Here is a 7,787-nt window from a genome sequence, read left to right on the forward strand (position 1 = left end):
TGCCCTCGCGGCCGAACCCCAGACCCTCATGAGGGACGGTAGGGCCACTGGGGATGGGGGGAGGTTTGTCGCGCCGATGCCAGTCACGGGCTTCTCAGGGCTTCTTCTCCTGGACGTTCAGGCACACGGCCCCACGCAACATGATGCGCCTTTTGCTAAACACCTTCTGAACCGGCGCAGGGCCGTCAAACGAAACAAACCCAAAATTGGGCAACTCCCCGCCACTATGGATGCGCAGCTCCACCACGCTGCCAAAAGTCTGGAACAAAGCCTGGAGCTCGGGCTTGTCCACGTCGTGCAGCAGGTTGCCTAGGAAGAGCTGGTGGCTGTCGGGGTGCCTCTTGACTCTTCGGGGTTCCCTGGGGCCTTGCCTGTTGGCTGGACCTGCTTCCTGTCCTGCTGCCACCTCTGAAGCCGAATTGGCGATTCAGGGCTGGACACTGGTCAAGGCAGGATCCGGGTCACGGGCTAAAGTTCTTGCAGACCACAGACGCCCATGAGACTGGCTGCACGTCCTCCTCCGATTTGAGGGACTCATCTGCGGGGGCCGGCAAGGGGCTCTCCTGTGTAGGTGGGTCCGCGGGGGCAGGGGAGGGGCTCTTATGTGGGACAGCTTCCTCGAGGACAGCCTCAATCTTCATGTGACTCCTGCACAATCTCCTGCTTCGCTTCTGGCTCACCCTCTACTTCTTCCTCAGATTTCTCTTGACGGTCTGTGTGGAAGCCTTCATAGACCTCATCCTGGTACCTAAAGATGTCGTTGTGCACGTAGAACTTCCTTTCAGCGGAGCCCTGGGGCGCTAGCACGAAGGTCTGCATGAAGCCTGGGCGTCCATGTGGAGGATCTCCATGTGGCAGTCGGTGAAGTGAGACATCACCTTTCTGTGGATTTCTGCTCGACCACAGACCGCAGCCACAGGTTTGCCATGGGAATCCAGTTCCACATGGATGTACGAGGAATTCTTGCCATAAAATATATAAAATATAAAATCCATCCAGATCCTCCAAATTCCAGCAGGCGGGGGTCACACCCACCACCTGGCCCCCTGGCGCCGTGTAATCCGATCAGTGGCCAAGACTCAGAGACTATAAAATCCTGATCCGGCGCGCGACATCTTATCAGAACTTTTTTTATGACATCTTATTGTCTCATTCCTACTTTGGACAAACTTGCAGGCTATCGAATGTAGCCTGCCCACAGGGCAGAGTCTGGCAAACTCCCCATGGCGTACCAAATATGCCAAATACCAGTAACAATGATGGGTCTCATTCTCCTAAAGAGCCGTGAATATAATCTCAGGGCTAGGATGAAAGAGACGTTACTGGGGCCTGCTCGAGGCAATCGACGATTAACAGGATGATGAAATGAAATGAAATGAAAATATGTGCAGTGTTTCTGGGGTGCACTTCAGTACCGTGTAATAGCGTCTGGCAAACTCCCTGCCAATCTGCAGGGTGGGCTTCTCCGCAGTCATGGCTTTGATCAAGGCAACCTGCGAGGCTGAGCCGGGTAGCAGAGAGCAGTGCTACCTGCTATGAAAGAGCCTCTCGAAACTGCATCTGGACCGCTTCAAAGGGAAGAAGTGCTTTTATATAATTCTTCAAAAAATTTTTTTCTCTAGGGTTTTGCATACATAAACAGTAATCTGGGTGTTGTCACAGGAAAGGCTTGCACACCCTTGATGGGCTTTTTCTAATCTCTCTTGCACCATGGATGGTAACTTCATAATCTCATATTTTGTTTTTTTAGTTGTTTTTCCTTTTCAAAGAGATCCACCCTATCTGGGTGGGGTGCATCTGCTTAATGCTTGGTGTTCTGCATCTGCATTCGGTCTCAGTTTCTGCTCTTCAGAGAGCTGCAGATTTATATGTCAAGGAGATATGGTCTTCATGTCTTTGGGATACTTCAGGGGTAGGAAATCTCTTTTTCAGTTTTATGATTATTTCCCAAAAGTCTATCTGAGACTTCTTTACTTGCAAACTGAGATTCCAAGCCTGGTCTCCTGCATGCAAGGCACAAGGCATGTGCTTAAGCCCATAGAGCTATCTCCCCAATCCTGATAGATGAAATTTAAGGTGACCATGATAGTAGAACTAAGTACAGAAGGAAGAAACAAATTTCTGGATGGTTTCCATTGTGAATAAAATTTAGTATCAAAAACAATGAGCAGAGCTGGAGAGATGGTACCAGGGCTTGACTAGCAGGCAGCTGACCCTGGTTCTATTCCCAGTACCACATATGGCTTCCCACCCCCTCTCACACCGCAGTAATGCCTGGAGTGACCCCTGAGCAAAGCCAAACAAGCTCCCAAGGAAAGAAAGAAAACAACTGCAAAACTAACAAACTATTTCAGTTAAAAGTATGGTGGTTGGGGCTGGAGTGATAGCACAGCAGGTAGGGCGTTTGCCTTGCATGCGGCAGACCCGAGTTCAATTCCCAGCATCCCATATCGTTCCCTGAGCACCTCCAGGAGTAATTCCTGAGTGCATGAGCCAGGAGCAACCCCTGTGCATCTCCAGGTGTGACCCCAAAAAAAACAAAAAAAAGTGGTAAGCAGAGTGTAAAGAGATGTGGATAGGAGAAATGTATAAAGAAGTATTTGGTGGTGGAAAGGCACTAGGATTTTGGTGCTTTGGACTTTATTATCTATAGAGGTGGTAAGCTATGGTGACAGCTCCAAAGACTGGAGTGTATGGTTTTTATGTATGTGGAAGGCATGGTTCAGTCCCCAGACCTGCATGGTCCATTGAGCACTACCAAGGGTGACCCCAGAGTACTGATTTGGGAGTAGTCCCTGTGCACTGCCAGGTATAATATCCACATCCCACCAAAATAGTGTAAGACCGTGAAAGTTAAGAAATCATTGAGAGACGGGAGAGGTAGTATAGCGGACAACTTGCATGCAGTAGTATTAGTACAGTAGCTTGTACACAGCTAATCTTCAGTATCCTAGATGGTCCCACATGCATTACTAGAAATGATTCCTGAGCACAAAGCCAGGAGTTACCCTTGAGCGTAACCCGGTGTGCTGCCCCCCCCAAAAAAAAAACAACAACAAGAAATATTTGAGAGGTTAAAGAGATAGTGCAACAGGAAGAACACTAGCCATGTATGCAGGGGACCCAGGTTCGAAACCAGCCATCCCATATGATGAGCACCCTAGGGAGTCATTCCTGACTGCAGAGCCATGGGTGACCCCTGAGCATTTTGGGTGTGCCTCAAAATCCAAAAGAAAAAGAAAGAAAGAAACAACTGAGGAACCACTTGCTTTTCCATATATTATGGGAACAAATGAGAAACCACTTCCTTTCCCAGGATTTATTAAAAATAATATGTGAGAGGGTGGAGGGATAGTACAGTAGATCAGGCACTTGCCTTGCAATAGCTGACCCTGGTTTGATCCCCAGCATCCTGTATGTTCCCTTGAACACTGCCAGGGTGATTTCTGAGCAGAGAGCCAAGAGTAACCTTTGAGCACTGCCAGGTGCCCCCAAAAAACAAAAGAAAAAAATGTGATCCTTTAAGTCTGAAGAACATGATTAAGATAAGGAATAGAGTATAAATAAATTGATGAGTAGATAGTTATAAATCCCTTTTAGGGAATCGGAGTGATAGTACAGTGGGCAGGGCATTTGCCTTGTTTGTACCCGGCTGACCTGTGTTCGATTCCCAGCACCTATACAATAGCCCAAGCACTGCCAGGAGTAATTCCTGAGCGCAGAGCCAGGAGTAACCCCTGAGCATCACCTAGTGTGACCCAAAAAGACAAATAAATAAATAAGTAAATCCCTGTTAACTTCCTTATTTTGATGGTTCTATTGTGGTTCTATAGGAAAATCCCCACTTACATAGGAATTATACTTCAAAGAATTAGTAGATAATAGAGTGCCATATGGCAATTTTTATCCAAATGGTTCAGAATGGGAGAGGAATTATTCATTTTTGGTTCATTCTAGCTGATGATTTATAGATGCAGTTCCATTGGACTGGGCTTTTTGGGGAAAGGCATTTCCTTGCTAATAATATGATGTGCACAATATAAAATATGATCAAGTCTATTCATGATACCTAGATCTGCAACAGATTCTTTGCAGCCATGACAGATAAATCTGATGACAAGTCTTAACACAAATCAGCTGGAGAAATAGTTCAATATGCTAAGTGATGCTTTGCATGCAAGAGGCCTGGGTTTGACTCCCAGCACTGAATGGTCCCCTGTAATACAGGACTAAGAGTAGCCCCCTTGCATCACTAGCTATGGAACAAAGCAAAAAACAAAACAAAAAACCCCAACATATTGAAGATGAGAGAAAAGAAAGAGGGAAAATTTCTCTATATCATTGAATTTGGGGAAATAACTCATGTGATAGAACACATGCCTAGTCCCTGAGTCAGTCCTTGAGTTTGACCCCTAGCATTGAAAGCTCTTCCCTCCTCCAGAACCACAGGAAATATATCCTGGTAGTCTCCTAGCAGATGAAAAAATTCTTTGATAAAGCCAATGAGATAGCACAGGGATAAAGCACATGGCTTTTATGTAATGGTCCACACACAATTTGATCCCTGATACCACATGGTTTCCTAAACAATGCTGAGTGAAGCCTTAGAGGTCACTGAACACCATCAAGTCTGGCTCTGGAGGCCCCTGAGTGCTCCTGGGCTGATCCAGGTCATCCCTGGCACCACAGGGCCTGAGCAGCACCACCTCCTCAGGAACTTGCATTGAACTGTCAGCCTGATTGGCAGGGAATCACCAGGTGGGGCCTCAGTGAAGTCCCCTCATTAAATCTCTCAATAATATCAGTTCTTGCTAAATCAACTCTCTCATAATTGCCTATTGTTCTGCCTTTAAATAAAACAATATATTTTCCTTATTTCACTAAATTTGGACTACAGTTTTTGTTACTTGAGGTCAAAAGCAAGTAATACTGAGGAAGAAAATACAGAGAAATTTTTGGTCCACAGACTTTCTATACTAGATAAAGTTTCCATAATAGAGATAGTCTTTTGCCCAGTTAAAATAGCATGTTGAGGAGGCCCGGAGCAATAGCACAGTGGGTAGGGCATTTGCCTTGCACGCGGCCAACCCAGGTTCGATCCTCGGCATATCATATGGTCCCCCAAGCATTGCCAGGAGTAATTCCTGAGTGTTATAGCTAGGAGTGACCCCTGAGCATTGCTGGGTGTGACCCAAAAGTCAAAAAAAGAAATAGCATGTTGAGTTGGAATGATATTGCAATAGGTCAGGCATTTGCCTTGTGTGCTGTCAAACTGGTTTCAATTCCCAGTTCTGAATATGGTTCCTTGAGCTCCACCAAGAATGATCTCTGAACCTGGAGCCAGAAGTAAGCCCTGAGTGCCCAAAAATAATAATTAAAAGATAAATCAAAATTACCATTTGCCTTATTTTTAATAATCTTCACTTGTTTTAATCAGATTTCCCCTCAGCGTTCAGTATCTTTTTTCTTCTTTTGGTCACATGCCAATTCTTGAATCGAGAATAATAACGTTCTAACTAATTTGATAAAAGTTTGAGGATGGAAAGATAGTACAGCAGGTAGAGCCTTTGCTTGCACACAACTACCTGGGTTCTATCCCCGCCCCAGTATAATATCTCTGAGGCCTTCTAGGGGTAAGCCCCAAGCAGCACCAGCTGTGGCCCAAAAACACAAGAAAAAAAAGTTAAAAGCTTGAAATTAGATTTTATTTCTTTCATATTTTGGAATATGGGAACATACCTAAAGGTGCCCAGGGACTATTCCTGGTTCTGTGCTCAGGAGTGACCCTTGGTGGAGCTCATGGGACCATACGTGGAGCTGGGCACTCAAACAAGAGTTGTGTCCATTGCAGTCACAATGCCTTAGCAACTATGTCTCTGCCCTGGAACTGGGCTTCATTTTATTATCCTCCCCTCCCTTTCCCCTTCCCTCTGTTCCTGTCCCCTTCTCTGCCTTCTCCTGTCCTCTCCTATCATCTCCTGTTCTCTCCTGTCCAGTCCTGTCTTGTCTTGTTCTCTCATCTCCTCTCCACCCCCTTCGTTCAGTTCTGTAACTGGAAATGCTCAAAGCTTACTACTTGCTTGGCACTCATGGATCGCTAATATTGGTGGTAGTCAGGGAACCATATGTAGTGTCAGGGATTGAATGCAGGTTGGTCACATGCAAGGCAAGCACCCTGCCCTCTGTGCCATCTCTCTGCCACCTCATCTAGTTTCTTGAGGTGTGAGGTTAGGTTGTTTATTTGTGCCTATTCTTTCCTGATGAAAGCCTGTCATGTTTTGACTTTTCTTCTTAGTAGGGCTTTACTGTGTCTCATAAGTTCTGATGGCTCCTGTCTTCATTCATGTTTATTTCATGGAATTCTTTTATTTTATTTTTTCTGTTTCTTCTATGTCAGTGATTGTTCAGTGATGTGTTCAGCTTCCTAGTGTTTGAGCATTTCCCTGATTTCCATATATGGTTTATGACCAAATTCAGAGTATTATGACAAAAGAAGGTATTTGATATGATTTCTATTTTCTTGAATTTTTGAATATTCTTTTTGTGTTCCAGAATGTGGCCCATTTCTGCAATGATCATGAGCACTAGAGAAGAATGTGTACTCAAGTTTTGGGCCATAGATTGCCCTAAATAGTCTGTTTAATCCATCTCTCTTCTTTCCTCCTTTAATGTTTTTCATTCCTTATTTATTTCATTCCTTATTCTCTCTCTCTCTCTCTCTCTCTCTCTCTCTCTCTCTCTCCACCTCTTTCTCTCTCTCTTCCTCTGTCTCTCTCTTTGGTCCACACCTGGTAAATGTTCAGAGGTTATTCCTGGCTCTGCACGCAGGAATTAGTCTCGGCAGTGCTCAGGGGACCAAATGGGATGCAGAGGATCAAAGCTGGGTGGGTCACATGCAAGGCAAATGCCCTATCCGAACTATCTCTCCAGCCCCCTTTATTCATTCTTTGTCTGGTTTAAATATCTGTAGTAACAATGTGGTGTTAAAATCTCCTAGTACTATTTTGTCATTGTGGATAGTTCCCTCAGATTATCAGTAATTGTTTAATGTGTTTGATGATTCATTGATGCATATGTTAATAGGTTGTAAGTCTTTTATTTTGGCTTGTTTGGGAGCCACCTATCATTGCTCACTGATTACTCCTGGCTCTACACTCAGAGTCACTGCTAGTGGTGCTCTGTGGACCTTACTGGATGCGGATCCAATCCAGGTCAGCCTCAGGCAAGGCAAGTACGCTACCAGTTGTACTAGCTCTCTGGCCCCAAGTCTTCTGTACATATAGATCCTTTAATCATTGTATAATGTACTTCTCTAGCCTTTATACTCCTGGCTTTGTGCTTAGGATCACTCTTGGTGGTATCTGGAGAGTATACGGGGTGCTTGAAATCGAACCTGTGTGGCCCTCAATTGCAAGGCCAATGTGCTACCCATTGTGCCCTCGCTCTGGCCCAATTATGACATTTTTTATTTTTCAATTTTATTCTTATTTGGAGGGGGTACATCTGGCTATGCTCAGAGCTTACTACCAGCTTTGTGTGCGTGTGTGTGTGTGTGTGTGTGTGTGTTGTACATTTTGGCCACATTTGGTGATGCTCAGAGGTTACTCCTGGTCCTGGACGCACGAATCACTCCTGTCAGTACTCAGGAGACCATAAGGGATGCTGTAAATTGAACCCTTATTTGTCATTGCAAAGATTTCTCTCTGGCCTCCTTTTCTCCTGCTCTATGCTCAGGAATTGACCCTGGTGGTCTCAGGGAGATCATATGCAATGCCAGGACCAAATAG

At 45.2% G+C, this 7,787-nt stretch overlaps 1 pseudogene; it reads right to left on the bottom strand.

The window, feature by feature from the left end:
- Window positions 1-94: 94 nt before the first annotated feature.
- LOC130035021 (ras GTPase-activating protein-binding protein 1-like) lies at window positions 95-1,475 on the bottom strand (annotated as a pseudogene).
- Between the last annotated feature and the right edge of the window lie 6,312 nt (window positions 1,476-7,787).

This window comes from Sorex fumeus, unplaced genomic scaffold, assembly GCF_029834395.1.
Source record: "Sorex fumeus unplaced genomic scaffold, SorFum_2.1 ptg000063l, whole genome shotgun sequence".
NCBI lineage: Eukaryota > Metazoa > Chordata > Mammalia > Eulipotyphla > Soricidae > Sorex > Sorex fumeus.